Genomic DNA, 19,834 nt, shown 5'->3' with positions numbered 1-19,834 from the left:
TTGCCTTCAAATCTATGCCCATGATAAACAAAACTATATATTGGGTACATTTGCCAGATTTACCAGTCTTTTGTACAAAATGTAATATGGAAATATACATAATTTGTAAATATAAAACACTTTTATATCATTTAATAGCAAATTTATTTAAAATACCCCATATTATTTATGGAATGAACTGAAAGTTTACAATATCCTTCTAGTTCTTTTCCAATTTTTATAAGAATCTGAAAGTTACGTATCTGTATATTTAACTAAATTCATTCTCCCTGTCCTCGATTTGCTTCCCTCATTGGGATTCTTAATGTTAAATGTCCAGTTCTCAAGTAAAACTGCTAAATGCATTACATAGTTAGAAATAATTTAGCTACCTTTATTTTGCATTCCATGTAATTTTCCTCATGAACAGATGCAAGAGTTTTTAACTTGAATTAGAAGCTATAATTGAAGACCTAATATTAATATAAAGTCTAGAAATCTCTGAGAAATTAATAATTATTTTGATTAAACTCTATCCGTGTAGATGAATAAATGAATAATTTCAGAGTTAATCAACCCACACAAAACAGTATTATAATAATACTTTAAAGTCACACATGCCGCAGATAATTTCTAGAATAAATAAGTTCTGTTCTCAAAAAGAAAATTTCCTTTTCACTTACAGTATCAATGAAATCTAATTTGAAATACTTTGTCATATAATACTATTTTGAGATTGTCTGGTTTGACAGTACATAATCAAATAAAAAGAACTCATATGACATTTTCCTTCAAAAATGAGGCAGTGTACTTGCCAAGGAATCTTTTTAGTAATAAATTGACTAAATAAAGCATGTGCAGTAAAAATGATGTTAATTATTTCTGGAACATCTGATCGAAATTTAATCTTTTTAATATAAAGAATTTTTATTTACTTTATAAGTAACCTATACTAAATTCAGTTAAAAACAACTAAAAGTAGAAGTGATATACTTATCAATCTTTTGTATGAGTCAAATTGTGGAAGAGTAGCAAAAAAAAAAAAAATCTAACTTTTGGAGGATGACATTTTGATTGAATTTATTCGTGACTGTTCCCAATGGTTAGATAGCTCAGTCACAGTGGTAAGACTGACTGGTAAGTTTCACCACATAATCATGCATAAAGAGGCTTGCTCTAAATTATAATAGTTGCAGTTAATATATAATCCTATTTAATCCACATGACACCACTCTTATGCATTTATCAATATCTCTATTTTAAGTTTGAAAAAAACTGGGGCTTGAGATAGAATAACATTTTCCCCCCATGGACACAAAGCTAGTACACAGTGAAAACAGGATTCATATTCTAAACCAATATTGGAGAACATATGAGAATATGTGGCTTAAAGTTTTAATGCAATTGTAAATAATGTAAAAAAATCAAAGCAAGAGACTTGTATTTTTAATTGAAGTATACTTGATTTACAATATTTCAGGTGTAAAGCAAAGTGATATGTTTCCTTAATTTCTCTTTCCGATATTTCTTTGTTAGTGTATAGAAATGCAACAGATTTCTGTATGTTAATTTTGTATCCTGCAACTTTACTGAAATCATTGATGAGCTCTAATAGAGTGGGCATCCTCGTCTTATTCCTGATCTTAGAGGGAATGCTTTTAGCTTTTCACCGTTGAGTATGATGTTAGCTGTGCGTTTGTCATATGGCCTCTATTATATTGAGGTATGTTCTTTCTGTGCTACTTTCCGGAGAGTTTTTTTTTTTTTAATCATAAATGGGTGTTGAATTTCATCAAAGGTTTTTCTGCATCTATTGTGATGATCATATGGGTTTTATCCTTCAGTTTATTAATGTGGTATATCACATTGATTGGTTTTCTGATATTGAAAAACACTTGCATCCCTCAGATAAATTCCACTTGATCATGGTGTATGCTTCTTTCAATGTATTATTGCATTTGGTTTGCTTGTATTTTGTTAAAGATTTTTGTGTCTATGTTCATCAGTGATATTGGCCTGTAATTTTCTCTTTTTGAGATATCTTTGTCTTGTTTTGGTATCAGGGTGATGGTGGCCTCATAGGATGAGTTCAGAAATGTTCCTTCTTCTGCAATTTTATGGAATAGTTTGAGAAGGATAGGTGTTAACTCTTCTTTAAGTGTTTGGTAGAATTCACCTGTGAAGCCAGCTGGTCCTAGACTTTTGTTTGTTGGAAGTATTTAAATTACTGATTCAATTTTAGTACTGGTAATTGGTCTGTTCATGTTCTCTATTTCTTCCTGGTTCAGTCTTGGGAGATTGTACCTTTCTAAGAATTTGTCCATTTCTTCTAGGTTGTCCATTTTATTGGCATATATTTGCTCATGGTAGTCTCTTACAGTCCTTTGTATTTCTGTGGTGTTTGTTGTAACTTCTCCTTTTTCATTTCTGATTTTTGATTTGGGGCCTCTCCTGCTTTTTTCTTGATAAGTCTAGCTAAAAGTTTATCAATTTTTTTTTTATCCTTTCAAAGAACAAGCTTTTAGTTTTATTGATCTCTTCTATTATTTTTAGTCTCTTTTATTTACTTCTGCTCTGATTTTTATGATTTCTTTCCATCTACTAACTTTGGATTTTGTTTGTTCTTTTTTCTCCAGTTGCTGATTTTTTTTTTTTTTTGGTATGTTGTTGGAACTATTGATAAGATTACAAAGGGAAATTCAAATAACATAATGTAATTGAGTTTGCAGTTTTGTTGAAATATTAATAACTGAAATAGTGAAAACAGACTGGGAAACAATGTATTTTTGTGTGTGTTAATGATAGGAATTTTTCAGTAGATTTCACATATAGTTTATTTGAACAAAGAAGTACTGTGCTCAGGATTCAGTCCATAGAATGCCCCATGTTTATGAAATCTGTAAACATTTTTATAATACAAAGTTCTCATTTCTAGCAAAATATCTCTTCTATTTGTGGGGCTGTCTTGGTGAATCATATGCCTACAAATGGTTAGTGACCCCATAAAATCTACTCTACAACCCAGCACTTGAATCCTTCTGCAACAACTAGAGGGGTGGGATAGGGAGGGTGGGAGGGAGTTGCAAGAGGGAGGAGATATGGGGATATATGTATATGTATAGCTGATTCACTTTGTTATAAAGCAGAAACTAACACACCATTGTAAAGCAATTATACTCCAATAAAGAGGTTAAAAAAATTCCAAATTCTTGCTGCTTAAACAACTTCAGGAAAAAAAAATTGAAGACTATTCTCTTTTTGAAAAGCTATGTAGACAAATAGTTTCATGTGTAGTTCAATGAAAGGATCATGTAGTTTTTATATATTATTCCTCATTCAGACCCCTGTGTCTTTGAAGTTTAATCTTCCCTTTATGTGACTTAATTTAATGAATTCTTAATTAATGGATGATTTTTATCATGTTTCCATAATTTCTCTTGTTTTTAGTACAGTGCTCCATTCCAACATTTGTTCATGTATAATAGTGTCTCTTCTTTTCTCACCCTACCTGTCACTTTCTTTTGATGATGCTATTTAATGTCACACTAAAGCCACCTATAAGCATTTAATATAAGCTAACTTCTGGTCTAGTTCCTTTAATATACTAGGTATTTTTTAGTATTCTAGCTTAAAGGAAAAAAATATGTTCAGAGTTTTTAACCATCTCACCCTTTAATCTAGCATCAAGAATATTTGTTATTATATTGTCAGCACTATAATTAGTGAAACTTCATTATAACTCTTAATTTTTAGAAACTAGGAAATATGCTCAAAAAATTTAGAGAACTAGACAACTAACACATTATTTAATGATTTGACTGTAATATCAAGATATAATTCAATCATGTGATAAAGGCTGTCAGAAAATTAATGTGTTATTTTCTTTAATGAAAAGGTTTTCTGCAGAATAGAGGTGATGTCATTTCTGTTTTGTATATCTCAGAATTAATCCAGTGTACAATGTTATTTTCTTGATATATCATATTTTAAGGAGTTCAGAGAAAGTTTGAGACAGAGATTTTTCAGGAGACTCCATGCTAAGAAGAATAATATCTCCATTTAGAATTTAAAGTTGTATCATTCAAAATGCAAAATACAATTTTAACTAGACACAGATTTTTTTTTTACAGTATATTCATCGTGCATATGTATTTGTGTATACATACATATACTTAAACTATTTGGTACTCTTTCCTATATTTGTTTGTTTATTCATTCAGTATATATGTATTACACTTCTAATATGTGCGTGGTACTGCATTAGGTATGAGTTGTTCCAATGATGGGCAAAATAAGCACAATTTCTACTCTCATGTATCTTGCCAATGGGAAGATAGATGATTAAATAACACAATGTTTGAGGCAATGTTTGAAAGGATAATGCCTTCAAATTTTCCTGAACTGATGAAAAACATCAATTAACTGGTTCTTGAAGTCCAGTAAATCTAAGGAATATCAAACAAAGAAATACATGCCTAGTTATATCAAAATGAAAAACTGCAGAAAGCTAAAACAAGAGACCATCTTTAAAACTATAAGAAGAAAAGACAAATCATCTTCAGAGGTAACAGATTAAGAGCTGATTTATCTCTAGCATCCATGTTGTGAAAGAAAATAATTGCCAAACTACAATTTTATACCCAGATAAACAATTCTGCAAAAATAAATAATAAAAGCAAACATTTTCAGACAAATAAAAACTGAGTTTGCTTACAGCAGACCAGCATAATAGAGATTCTAACTTCTAAAAGATATACTTCAGGCAGAAGGAAAATTATACCAAGCAAGATTATTAACATTTTGGACTGGATGATTCTTTGCCAGAGGCTGCCCTGTGCATTGTAGGATGTTTAATAGCATCCCTGGCTGCTACTGCAAGAGGCCAGGAGCGCCAGCAAGTCATGGCAATCCAAAATGTCTTCAGACATCGCTAAATGTCTGGTTGGGGGGGGTTGAACCATCCCTATGGGAACCAGAAAGTAATAAATATGATAAAATGCATGGCTATTTACTAAGGTATCATGTACATACTTCATATCAAGATTTTGAGTGACAATAATGCTTTACATTTTTTAAATACATAAAGCATCATCTACATTTTCAAATATGATCTAATTATTGAGAGCCACTTTTATAGTTTTGAATACAGTTGACCCTTGAAAAACATGGGGTTTAGGGTTGCCAATCCCCAGGCAGTTGAAAATCTGCTTGTACCTTTTACAGTCAGCCCTTCATATGGGTGGTTCCACATCCGCAGATTCAACCAATCGCAGATAACGTAGTACTGTAGTATGTATTGAAAAAAACCCACGTATGAGTGGGCCCTGCAGTTCAAACTTATGTTGTTGAAGTGTCAAGTGTATATATATACTGGAAGCTGAAAATCATTAGCTGTCACACATTGTTACTGGGGAAATTATTCTATGATATTCTGTCTCCAAATAGAGGTCTATTTCATCATACCATCATGTGCAGGGTAATTGTCACTTATTATCTATCATATTTATGTTATCATATATTATTAACTGGTTTAAGTAGATACAAAGATAGATACATTGATGGATAGGTAGGTAGGTAGGTAGATAGATAGAAAGAAATTTACAGGAATCCACAATCCAGTGTATCCTTTATAAGTATTATAACTTAGATGATGTATTAGTCAGGTTTCTCCAGAGAAGGAGAACCAACAAGATGTGTATATATGTAGATACATATCATGATTGTGTGAGAGCCAATTCTTTACAATAAATCTCTGAGACTTTGAAGAGATTTATTCTATTTGGCTCTTCACATGATTATGGAAGCCTGGTGAATCCAAAATATTGATGAGGTAGAGTGGCGGGCTGGAGACTCAGGGAAGAGTTGCAGTTTGTTTGAGTCCAAAGGCAGTCAGACAGTAGAATCTCTCCTTGCTCAGAGGAGGTCATGCTTTGTTTTATTAAGGCCTTCAACTGATTGGATAAGGGTAATCTTTACTCAAAGCTCTCTGATTTAAATGTTAATGTCATCCAAATGGATACCTTCACAGAAACATCCAGAACAATGTTTGACCAAATATTTGGGCACTATGGTCCAGCCAAGTTGACACACAAAATTAACCATAACAGATGGTATAAAAACAAAGCAAATAAATTCATGCAGCATATAAATGATGAAATTTCCCATTTTTATTCACTATATAAGATATACCTCATCTTAAAATATAATTAATTCATAAAACTAAAATTAACCTAACATATAAAGGATAATCAGAGTAAAATGCATTATATAATTTGGCATCTATGAAAGACAGACTCTTGAAGATCTTGATCTATCTGCCAGTATATATTAACATCACAGGAATAATTTTTCTTTTACTTTAATGAGAGTTAAAATTCCTAAAGATTCAATTATTCAGGTTAATCCTTTACCTAATCTATTCAGTGAGAAAAACAGATTCTCCTTTTGCCCCAAAATATTGTTATTGCTTTAAAAATCAACCAATAGCAATCCAGAATCTAGAATCTTGGGTAATTTTATTTTAGTTTAGTGTACTTAGAGCCAACCTTCCAGGAAATGTATCTACTCAGTTATTTTGCACACTACTGAAATATTCCAAGGATATACATAAGTGGCCTCTATCACTTTCACTACAACATAAGTACCTAGGAACTAATATATCACTTACTCTAATAGAAGGCTGGGACCTTTTAAAATTCACCAGCAATTTTAATGGGAAAAAAAAGTTATTGTCATCCAAGTCTAATCACATGTCATGAGTAAACAATTTTGTCTGCAATTTTCTTACAGTTTTTAGAGAAAAATAATCTTTTTTTTTTACAGTCTTGATATGTGTTACCATAGTAAGTCACAGAGATAGGCTTAAATAAGCTAAAGTTGGCCACATGATGACAAATTCTTTTTGTATGTTTACTATATAATATCACATTTTATTTCCTAAAAAAAAAAATCTGTTTCAAAACAAGTACTTTCTTATAAGATTAGGAGAAACAGCCTCACATAGCCCCTTTTCCAAATTCTTAAGATTTTTTTTTCCCTGAGAGGTTTTAATTGGAATATGAGAAGAAAAATTTCTGTGACTAAAGACACCTGATAAATGGCATAGATATTGTCTTGGAAATTTTTATTGCATATAAATATAAATCTTGTAGTAAATAAACACTTTAATCTACTGATTCCAAACTTATGTAATCATATGATTTAAAAAAAAAAAGTCATAGAACACAGCATCCAGACACAAAATTTTCACAACTTTCAGTTAAAAAATGCTTATATAGTCAATAAAAATTAGAATTATATTTTAAAGCTATCATGGAAGTAATATGCTTTTTCTTATTTTTATGAAAAATTTTATAAACTATTGAAACAAGTGACAGATTGTTACTGAAATTCTAAAGAATAGGATATGTACTAATCTTTAGGGATCAAAATCACTAATTTTATAATTTGCTAACTTTCATTTAAATTTGAAATGTTTTATTTAGATTGTTCTTTTACTGTTCCCCATTCAATTGTGTACATTTAAAATCTTTGCACTGGTTCTCCATATAAAGTGAAAGCAAAAATTTATAGCTTTAAAAGTACACCAATAATGCAAAATATCAAAGTGAAAATAGCACGGAACAGAAATTTAGAATTTTAAAGAAAACCCAAGGGTTTCCTTAAAATTAAACAATTCTCAATTACTATAAATAAGTCAGGGAGAATGAAACCACAAAATGGTTGTTCATACAAAAACATGTTTTTCTCCAAGTGTTCTAAATTTGCAAAAAAACTCCTCAGTCTCCTTTTCTCTTCCTTCCTTCCTTTCTCTCTTTCTGTACACATGAGCTCTAGGACTTTTACACTGCCTGGTTGATAAAACAGTGCCTCATTCCTTAGCACTGCCAGGCATAGGCCCAAGCCTTGAGTCTTCAGCTTGAATAATGTACATAACCATGACCTCCAATCCTATTTTCCACTTCATTATTCATAGTAAAAGAAACACCACCATCCCACGCTCTGTCCATGGACTGGGGTCCAAGAGTTGTGGTTGCTAGTGTCCGACACAGTGACACAGGTCAAAGCTGTGATCTAGCACATTCGTTGTCTTAACAGTAAGTGCAGTAGGATTGCATGAAGCAGTTTTCAGTTTCCAAATATCCCCACTATGAAGCATCTCAGCTTCCTCTTTGCAATGGCATCCTGAAGACTATTAGCCATTGATTGATTAATTTTTACCTCTTGAAACAGCAAAGGTGAAGTCATGCTGGGTAACATGAAGAGCAAATTATCTGTGCCTTAACATGACAAATTTTAATTTCTTGCTCAAACTACAGATTCAACACGAGTCATTGGGTGGGGGGAAGGGGGGCAGGGGTGGGCATCGGCTCATTGTAGCTCCTCAATGATTCAGGTTGAAGGCGATTCAGTGAGGAGCTTCCGTGACGTGATGAATCAAATAGAGACGTGTAAGCCCTCCACCAAGAAGTGATACACATTATTTCTGTTCATATTTCTTTGGCAAAAACAAATCATTTGGCTAGGCCAAATTTAAACAAAAACAAACAGAAGAATTACCTCATGATGGTATGAGGTGGTGATATCTCACAGTTTTAACTTCCTGATTTCTAAAGAGGTTGAGCATACTTACACATTTTTTTTTTTTTTTTTTTTTTTTACGGTAGGTGGGCCTCTCACTGTTGTGGCCTCTCCCGCTGCGGAGCACAGGCTCCGGACGCGCAGGCTCAGCGGCCATGGCTCATGGGCCCAGCTGCTCCGCAGCATGTGGGGTCCTTCTGGACCAGGGCACGAACCCGCATCCCCTGCGTCGGCAGGCGGACTCCCAACCACTGCGCCACCAGGGAAGCCCCCTTCCACATTTTTTTTTAATGGCCATTTGGATATGTTATTTTGTGAGGTACCGGTTTAATTCTTCTGTCCATTTGCCTATTAACTTCTCTGTCTTTTTTGGATTCATTTGTAGGATCGATCTATCCATCCATCCATCCATCAGTCAATCAATTATCTATCTGAATCTAGAGATTATAACCCCTTTGTTGATTACGTCCTATGGAGATGTTCTCTAGCTTTGTGACTTGCCTAAATGTTATCTTTTAATGGATAGGAGTTCTTAATTTAATGAAGTACAACTTATCAATTTTCTCTATTTTTTTCAGGTTAATACTTTTTATTTCTCTTACAAATCAAGAATTAAAAATTAAGCATATTTAAGAGCCAACAAAATACACTAAAATAGACAGAAATATTAAATTGGAAGAATTTGAGGAGGGGGAAAAATGTATAAGCCAATTTTTGATTGCTTATAATAGACACTGTTTAGAAAGGAGGGGGTCCATGCTTTTTTACTAAGCTATAAAGTTTACCAAAAGAATAATAATACTTTTCTAAACATCAGAGGTGCTACATAGAAAAGAATGCTTGTGTATTTATACTTATATATTTTTCACATAAAGAATACTGCATATAGAGTAAAGATAAATTAATATGATGAAAAGAAGTCCCAGCATGTCATCTATACCTATAAAAGTAATGTAGCTTATCTCCCTTATAAGAGAAAATTACTTGCAAATTGACTTGTGTGGTCAAAATCTTATTGAATTCTCTATAAGCTTAAAGTTAATTTATCAGGAAGCTTGAGAATAAAAAAAAATCAAAGTTGTATTCATGTAAAAACTAAATGCAAAGAGAATGCTCTAGTATTAAACATGTAGAAAGAAGAACCAAAAGAAAAAAACCATTAAAACAACACTTAAGATTTTTAATGTTAAAGACAATAAGTCACTGTGAAGATGTTATCATTATCATGTCTTTGAACCAATTGTACAGCAGGAAATTTCATGTAATGCAAATGACAAGAATACAATGATAATTAGATGCACACACAGGTGACTTTAATATAACTTTCTTAGTCCAAGCAGATAAAATATAGGAAATAAAGTGGGCAATGGAATACCTAAGTACCATAATCAAGAAGATAAAATTTAAAGCTTTATAGTAAATTCTGTGTCATAGTAAAATTCTTCTTTTCAAGTATTTATTGAAAATTCACAAAAGAGATCCAATATTATTAAGCCACAAATAAAACTTATGATATTTGTAATGTGCACATTGCTTTCTTATTATGCCTTTATTTTGTCTCGTCTACTCTGGTCCTAGTAGCAGAGAATTTCTCAGAAACTCCCTTTGAAAAAGGATAGTTTTAAAAACTCCTATTATGAAAGGATATCTCAATTCTAAATAATAGTGAAAACAGCAAAGCAATGTATAATTTATCTCTTTTATTAAAAAATAGTCTATTTTGATAGAACAATTGATGTGAATTAATGACTGATAAATAATTAATAGTCTGAGAATATTTTAGTGGTACATGACTTTGCCTTAGGCTGAGAAAAAAGCAACTTGGTCCTTAGATAGAAAATTATTTAGAAATACTAATATACTATTATTAACGGCTTCATGCTTGGATTAAAGACAGGACTGGTCGTGAAAAAATTTTATACAAAATGTCCTCAGGTTAAAAATAATCGTCCAAGTTGATGATCAGGTTAGAATATCTGATGTACAAAACAACCATAAACTTCTTAAGACATTTCTACTTAATAACTCACCCAAGTAAAATGAAGAGGTATTTTACATACTATACTGCATTGGTAAAATAAGAAATTAAATTAGTGTCTGTTATGTTTCATGTTTATAATGATTTTATTTACTAAAACTAAGAGATTCATATTGAATAACAAAATAATGACATCTTTTTCTTATGGGCTATATTTCTGTAATTTAAATGAGTATCAATTGAATATTTTAAATTCATCTACTTCCTCATCACTTTAAATTATTTTAGAAGCACTTAACGAACTTCAAGATGCATAAATATGGTCCAGTAGTGCTCTGAGCACAGGGCTTTCTGTCACTATTTCCAATAACTTTCTTGTTGCTTTCCTGAAGTCCCTGTAGCCAACTGTGAAGAGCTAAGAGGAGTCTTTGAGATTTTACCTTATTTGCATTCCCTGTGTCTCAGAAAGAAATATCATTTTTTAATTGAAGTATAGTTGATTTACAATATTATGTTAGTTTCTGCTGTACAGCAAAGTGACTCAGTTATACAAGGAAATATCATTTCTATCTTCCAAGACTGTTTACTCTACAAACATTCTTGCAAAGTTTGTCTGGAGCAGAGTCGGAGCCTCTGCTTGCCTGAGTTGCAGAAGTAGGATAGAGCCATGGCGAATTCTCTCCCAAAACCAATCCACTGCAGTTTTGCCTTAGGTCAATATCACTGGTAAGCCTTATGTAACAACCTTTGGATGCTTTAATTATAATGGAAACTTAGAGACCATTATCCTATTCAATTAATTTTTTTTAATAATTATATTTCTGTGTGTGATTTCCAAAATAATCTACTTAGTGTTTTTTTCATTTTGTTTTTCTGTTTTGTTTTTTCTACTTAGTGTTTTTAAAAACCTAAAGGCAGATAAGACAAGGTCTTAAGTTGAAAGTGGAGTGTATGACACATCACAAATAACATAACCTGGAAAAAAGTTAAGGAAGTAAAATAAATTTGGGAGTTGTAGGAAGTTGCAAAAAAAAAAAAAGGGGGCTTGCTACTAGTTAGAGTGATCAGGACAGTCTTCATGGTAAGACTAGCCCTCTGAAATGAATGATGGGTAACATTTTGATTGAGAGAGTAAGAGGGCAACTTTCCAAGTAGAGGCAACAGTAGAAGCAAACTTTTTTGGGGGGTAATTAATCATTTCCTTTGTGGAAGAGTTAATTTATGGCTTTTAAAAACATTAATGTAGCATTTTAACAATTAGAAATGCAAACAATTCTAATAAAGAAATATCTCTGTTTAGGACAGCTGACTGTGCACTTCTGATGTAGTTGAAAATGTGATGTGTTTTATATCTTTTTACTTTCATTCTTCACTTTCCCAAAGCTTCTCATTCAATCGTAGAGTTCACAGTTTGTAGATAGAAGATGAGTGCTTTTCACTTGGATTCACTTCCTGATGAATGAATACTTCTTTATTTATATTATATGTATCCTGTGTAAGCTCAACAAACCCATGGTAACTTCATTCTTTTTTGTTTTTTATTTTTATGGGAAATTGCCTTGAAACTGCTGTCAGAGCAGTCTTTTTCTTTCCTTAGTACTGGTATCATAAGTGCCTGTAGATTAGTATAATTTTCCTGGAATTATGTTCACAGGGGCACAAAGGGTCACCTTTTGTAATACGAACAAATTCAATTTTATAAGCAGCATTTATTAATATAATAATTTGCATTAAGCAGACTTAATCTTAAATAACAATTGTGCAAACAGGAAGCAGTGAATAATAAATGGCTTTCCCTGTGTGATTAGAGAATAAAAATACACGTGAAGTTTTCAAGAATAGTATAGTTGGAACTGATTGGTAAGATATAAGTTTCTACCTCATACTTGTCTAGTTTCTTGATTCAGATGGTTATAATCAATAACCCATTGTATATCTAATGATAACTGCTGAAACATATGCTGAAACATGTACATAATTAATAATTAAATATTTCACAGGATACACATGTGAGCAGGGTTTTCAAATATCACATACATTTAGATTTCTGTAAAAAAGAAATAGATATCTATATGAACCAAAAAAGGCCACCAATAACTTAAAACGATTTTCCCAGATGTGTATGATCTACTAGAAAGACCATAGAATTTAGATCTGATTAAGCTAAGTTCCAGTTTCACCCTCACATTTGCTAATACTGTAACCGTAGGAACGTGTTTCATTATTATTTCATTTATTTATTCACCACAATTACTCAATGAATAAGGAGTATAAGTAAGACAACACATTTCTATGCAAGGGAAACAGATCCTTCCTTTAACATTGGGGAAGAAAGATAAAATTGATATGCACTATACCAAAGCTTAGTAAATGCTCTTATTTGGGAATGCCTAAGGTATTACTTAAGTAAGAGGAAATACCAAGCCTTGTCTAGGAAATCTTCCCAGAGATACGAACAGGTAGACTGCAACCTGAGAGATGTAGACGTACTAGTTATGTGCAGGTTGAAAAGAGAGAGCATGAAGCTGTCAGGAATATTTCACAGGATGCTTCCTTCTATGCTATAACAAGGAGTCTCTAGGTGTGCCTTATTAAAGGAGTTAGATTCCATTTTATTGGGAGCTATTGAAGGATTTTACCTAGGGGATGACAAATAAAATTTTCAGCTCTAAATGCAATACGAAGAAGGATGAGAAAGGAAATGCCCAGAGATGTGGATCACTGGAAGTGAATTATGAATTAAGTTAATAGTAGTGCAGATGAGGAGGAAAAGTGCATGAATTAGAGAAATGTAGAGAAACTCATATGGCTTTACTCCCTCACTTCTTTCAGGTATCTCGTAAATATCACCTTATCAAAGAGGTCTGTCTTTACTGCTTAAGCTGAAGTTGTGTGTGTGCACATAGATACACACACACTGCTCTATCCCTTTACAGTTTGCTTTTCTTTACAGTTTGCTTTTCTTTACAGTATGTATCTTCACTGAATACATTATAAATATATATATATATATATATATATATAGCTTATTTGTTTATTGCATGGCTCTCTTGAATAGAGTTTATATGTATTTTTTTTTAATCACTGGCTACTCTTTTCCTAAAGCAGTGCCTGGAATAAAACAACCGTAAGGTAAACAACTGTTCAATAAATATATTTAGAGTGAGAATTGGCAGAATCTAGTAATTGATGACTTTCATATTTTATCTTGTCTCTGAAGTTAAATAAATTAATCTGTGATAGGTAACCTCCATATATTTTAGGCATTGGCCATGTAAAGACCCCCAAATTTCCTGGCACATAATAGGCACATAAAACTATATGCCAAGGCTCCCTCCTCCCCTTGTATGAGAAAATACATCAAAGAAAGAGATAGGACTCTTTGGAAGCATTTCTTTGTCCTCATAGCATGCTTTGTTAATCTACCAAATTACACTTCTTACTTCTTACATTATTAAAATGCAAAAATAATTCCAATTTACAAAATTTAATGTTGGAAAATGAGACACAGAAATAGGCAATGGGTCATAACATGATTTTAGAGAAGAGTATTGGTCTAGATGAGCATCTTCAATCAAAAAGTGCTGGAATGTAAAACAGTATAGTAATTCAAATCTATAGCTCTGAACTACATATGGTTTGAGACAGCATATCTAGTTAAAGAATTTTACACCAGCTGGCCCTGTATTCATACATGCTAGGCATCCAGCAAAAGCTAAGATTGCCATAGCCTAAATAGAAAGGACCCAAGAACTCATTATCAGCAAGATAAGAAGGGTCCTTTTGGGAAAAAAAAGTCTCCACTGTCACAGCTGGTAAACTTGATATGAAAAGAGATACTATTTCAGGATCCGTTCTTGAATTTCTTTGCTTTTCTGCACAGTGAGACAAAAATAATAAACTGGTAAAAAGCAGACGAAAGATGAGGATGACTGAAGTCATGATTTTGAACATATCTCAAATAGATGTTATTCCTCCACTTCAGCTTTAAGAATGTTTAGTACAGAAAAGATGTAGGAGAGGAAAATAAACTTGGCAAAGTAAGGATAAAGGACTCAGGTGAGGAGGCATGATTTTGCAAATATGTCATTATGACATTCTGTCAGCATACTGCCAATTATTCAATGATTGCTCATGGCGATTAAAATAATCTTACATATTTTCTCTTCTGAGGCATACATTGGTGATGAACACCTGGAATCTAGAAGGGTTTAGAACAAATTTTACTTATTATTTACAAGAAGAAAAATATTTTAATTCATATATATATGACATGAATTAAACATGAACAATGGAAACTTTAATATTTGTAATACCATCTTGACAACTTTATATAGGACTTACTGAATTAATACCTGCATAAGGACATTAGATAGAAATCTGTTACAATAGATTCAAACTATTGTGGTCCAAACTGTGACTTGACTGAGATGTTGGTGACCATATATCAGTACTACTGCAACAGTTATAGCAAGGTAATTTAATTATTTAAATAAAATTAAATGTATTCATGCAAAATAGAAAAAATACTGCAAATCTTAGAGACTTCAAATTTAAGAATGCTAAAAATGACGGAGGCAAAAAAAAAGTACATTGTTGTGTATTATAAAGCAAGAACTATTAGGTCACTTTTTTGTGTGATTATTCGTTTTTTTTTTTTTTGAAAAATAAAAATTTTAAGTCTTTATTGAATTTGTTACAATATTGCTTCTGTTTTATGTGTTGGTTTTCTGGCCCCAAGGCATGTGGGATCTTAGCTCCCGGACCAGGGATCAAACCCACACCCGCTGCATTGGAAGGCGATGTCTTAACCACTGGACTGCCAGGGAAGTCCAGTGTGTGATATTTTAACGCATGTATTTTCTGATAAAATACAAAAATTATAAGAAGACATCAGTGAAATATGATTTTTATTTTAAGAATCCTATCAACAGAAATGCACTTTATGTGAAACACTGAATAGCAGGTTTAATATTCAATAAACTTATAACAATAATGACAGATGTAAGTTTAACAAAGATTAGTTCAGTCTTAAAAAGTAACTTAGACTCTGTGGATAATATATCCGTTGTCTCATGTCCAGTGTAAATAGATAACAACAAAACAAAATCCTGAGTCCTCAAGAATGGATGACCTTGGGGTTTGACAAGTCTGGTTTTGTGTATGGACAGGTTGCTAAATAACTAATTTATATTATTTTGAGAACTTGCTTTTACTGAATCATAAAATATTTTATCTAATGTCCCAAAATTCATCATCATAATTTATATGGTTGCCTTCATATTATCTTCTTTCAATTTTCGTGCATTTTTTTGGTATTTTCCTTTTTAAAAATATGTTCCTATATATAATCTGGTAGATAATTAGCTTTAATTTCTATTGATATTGTTAAAATAATTAAAATTTATTATTTCATTAACATTAAGTTTAAAGTATTTTTTGTTTCTTTTTCAGAAATGATAGGAGTACACCAATATTTCTTTATACTGTTGCTACAGTCATTTTCAATTTATACTTGCATATTATTGGATTTTAAATCAAATTATTTAGTCTAAAATCAGATAATTTATCTTTAAATTACTTTAAAAATATTTCAGAACTCTTATCTATGAAAGTGCTAATTGGCTTTAATTCTACATATACTTTTGATTTTTGTTCAGTATTGACCATCAATCACTTTTTCCTATTGTTTCCTAAATTTTTAGTTATTTGCAATGATTCAATATATTTCCCACGACTCTAATGTGGAATGACTTATTTTCGGCAAGGTTTCAGGTTGTTCTGGTTACCAAGTCCTTTTATGTTTAAGATTCTCTATTGAAGATTTTCTTATTGCTGTTATGATACATGAACAACAAATCAACGATGTAGTTTGCCAATCACAAATTTTTCTCTCAAAACTATTTCATTTCATTTTTTTCCTGTTAGTATCAGGCAACATGATGCTCAATTTGCATTTGTTTTCTTTCTTTTATTTTTATAGCAAGCATATTTTGTTTGTTTTGCTTATTATTTTGCCAGTCTACTTGTGGGATTCTTTGATTTAAAATTTTGCCATTTCATCTGGATAAGTTTGTGTTTAGTGAATTGTAATCGCTAGACAGTTCTAATTACAATTTCTGCATTGTCAGTTTTGTATTTTACAGTTACAAATGTAGGTTTAAATTATGTTCTTGTTTCTGTGTCCTCACCTTTCCGCCTACTCAAAGGAGTCCCATGTTTTTACAATCCTCTCAGCTTCTTCCTGCTCCTCCTTTATTATATTCTACATATAACCTTTCTTCTTACATCCTTTAGTTTAAGGAGTTAACATTTTCTTTAGTTCTATTGAGATTTCCAAGACAGATCTTTCTAAAATTATGTTTTTTTCTATGGCAAGCTCTCCTTGCCCCAGATTTTCCTAAAAATTTTCAGTAGTTCTCCCCTCTTAGATGGACTCTGTGATCTCACAGATCCTTTTTATGTACCTTCAAAAAGTATTAAGAATAGAAAAAGAGAAGTGCTTCTTCATGACTCATTATGGCTAATTAATATGACAGCTTCTTTATCATTTTTGGTTGTTTGTGTCATATTTCTTTTAACCAGGATCATTTGTCAGTTGTAGTAAAGTTTCTCATTAGTACTTCTTAGCACTCTAGTGAATGCTTCAGTTACAATCACCTAGGTTAAAAGTTTTTATTCTTAACAGTAGCGTTGTAATTTTGAACAGAATTTTGTATGAAAAGTAAACCCAGTACTCTAACTTATTTCATCATCACTTTCCAAAATGAATATATATGGTTCTCATTATAACGGTCAGGCATTTATTGAGAAGTCACTGGCTAGAACAAGCCATGGTTCCCATGCATAATCTGAAGTAAAGTCACTGAAAATATGAGCACTGCCTTTGATCAGTTTATTTGAAGAAATTCTATTATCATCATTTGTTTTCTGGATTTCTGCTGCCTGGCTATTATTTTACTGATTTCTGTTGAGCTCATTATGTATATTAGCAAAATAATAATTGTATATAATATGAATCATGCCATAAGGAAACAGATCTTTGAAAAGCTTTCTTTTTCTAAATGGTACTACATCATTAGCAGCAGATGCCACGTGATAGTTAAAAATGAAAGTCCTACAGGAACGTTTGCCAATCATCCTTGATATGGTTTTTTAGACTTTGTGTTTTGTGAATTAAGTATAAAATTCCAGGGAAATTAAAGGATTATGAAAATAAAATGAAAATTTAAAAAATGTTAAATATCAAATTGAATTTACCTTTTTTCTCAGTGTGAATATTTTTAATAATTCTAAAAGAGGAAAAACACATCTTTGATAAAACTATGCAGAATGTGAAAGATGAGTCAGACCCACCTCTTCTTTCTTCACCATTATTCTATATGGTGGTAGTATCAATTTTGTTGTGCCTCCTATGACAGTTTTTCTAATTCTAAATTTATACACACACACACACACACACACACACACACACACACACATATATGCCACAAGGCTTGTATTAGAAAACACAAATTACATTTTTAAGAGACCGTAAGTTACTTCCTGATTTAGCTTCTCAGATGGACTTTAGGGGGTTTGAGAGATTTTAATGGAGATGAGTGAGTAGACTTACAGTTGTGACTTAAAGTCAATATGAATAGAAACTTTGTTTTGTTACTGTTGTTTTAACTTCCTCTACCACGTACATATACTCACATTTTTGAATATCATAAAATTTGAGCTGTATTACTTTCTGTACGTTTTTATGTAAAGAATGAATGTACATAATTAATTGCCCATATAAAAACTTAGTATTGGATAAAAAATCTATTCAAAGTATTTTAGAATTCTTTTGGCAGTATGTTTAGTGGTTAGTAGCAAAGATTTTGGACTTAGATTGATAGGGTTAAATTCCCAGACCTACTGCTTGTTAGCCATTTGATCTTGGGTAAATTATTTGTTTTCTTCAAAGTGCTTATATGTAAAGATGTTTATGGTGAGGGTTAAATTATTTTATATTTAAAATATATATGAAATGCTTAGAACAGTATCTGATACACAATGGCTCAAACTTTTTATTTTTATTATTGTTGGGTTTTATATTAAATATATAATGCACTCACACATATATTAATATTAAAAAGAAAACCACATGACAAACAACCCAAATCATTCATAGCATGAGTCGTTTGTGGAACCAAGAATTTAAGTAATTAATCTTAGTCTCTGCATGAGACTCTAATGATAATTTTGATTTTGAGTAAGTAAACCATAGTTTTCTAAATAAACTATAAAAATTATTCTTTCCACTGGTATTCTTATGAGGTGGCCAGGGACCATGTTTCTAGTAATTATGCTACTTCGTTATACATTTTATTTTTTTATATGGGCTTTAGGAGATTGTTCAGAACATTTCTTTAAACTCTAGATTATTTTGTGGAAAAGGATCGAGAATGAGAAATAGATCATACTATGGTTGTTTACAGATACTATTAGGAATAATAAAATGAATTTAACTAAGTTGCTGAATATGTGAGGCCAATGTAAAAAATTTTATCTCTATACAGTGACAATAAACATTTTTCACTGTTAAAATTTACATCATTTACAGTAACATAAAAATTACCATATACTTAGGAATAAATCTAAGAAAAAATATAAAAACACTACATAAAAATTTTTAAATATTATTAAGTGGAATTATATTTGTGGTTTAGAATACTCTCTATTGTAAATGTCCTTATTCCCTAAAGTATCTATAAATTCAATATAATCCTAATAAAATTCCCAGTAATGCATTAGGTTTATTTATATGTGGTGTATGTGAGTATCCTTGACTGATTCTAAAAAATATATGGAAATGCATGTGGCCAGGAAGAGCCAAGAGAAATGTAAAGAAGAAAAAGAAATTTGGAGAAATATTCTACCAAATAACAATTAAAATAATTGTCATAAAGATAAAGTAATATTGTAATATCAGTGGAGCAATAGCTCAACCAGGGGAACAAAATAAAGAGTTCAAGGTACATACTCACACAGCATGGTCACTTGTTTTATACCAAGTTGACAATATAATACAGTGAGAAAATAAGTACATTTTAAAAAGAAGGGCTTCCCTGGTGGCGCAGTGAGAGTCTGCCTGCTGATGCAGGGGACATGGGTTCGTGCCCTGGTCCGGGAAGATCCCACATGCCGCGGAGCGGCTGGGCCCGTAAGCCATGGCCGCTGAGGGTGCGCGCCCGGAGCCTGTGCTCCGCAACGGGAGAGGCCACAACAGTGGGAGGCCCACGTACAGCAAAAAAAAAAAAAAAAAAA

Source organism: Aethalodelphis obliquidens, unplaced genomic scaffold (assembly GCF_003676395.1).
Source record: "Aethalodelphis obliquidens isolate GAN/ISIS:26980383/991018 unplaced genomic scaffold, ASM367639v1 scaffold24, whole genome shotgun sequence".
Taxonomy (NCBI): domain Eukaryota; kingdom Metazoa; phylum Chordata; class Mammalia; order Artiodactyla; family Delphinidae; genus Aethalodelphis; species Aethalodelphis obliquidens.
The sequence above is the reverse complement of the archived record's forward strand: the minus strand, read 5'-3'. Positions refer to the sequence as shown.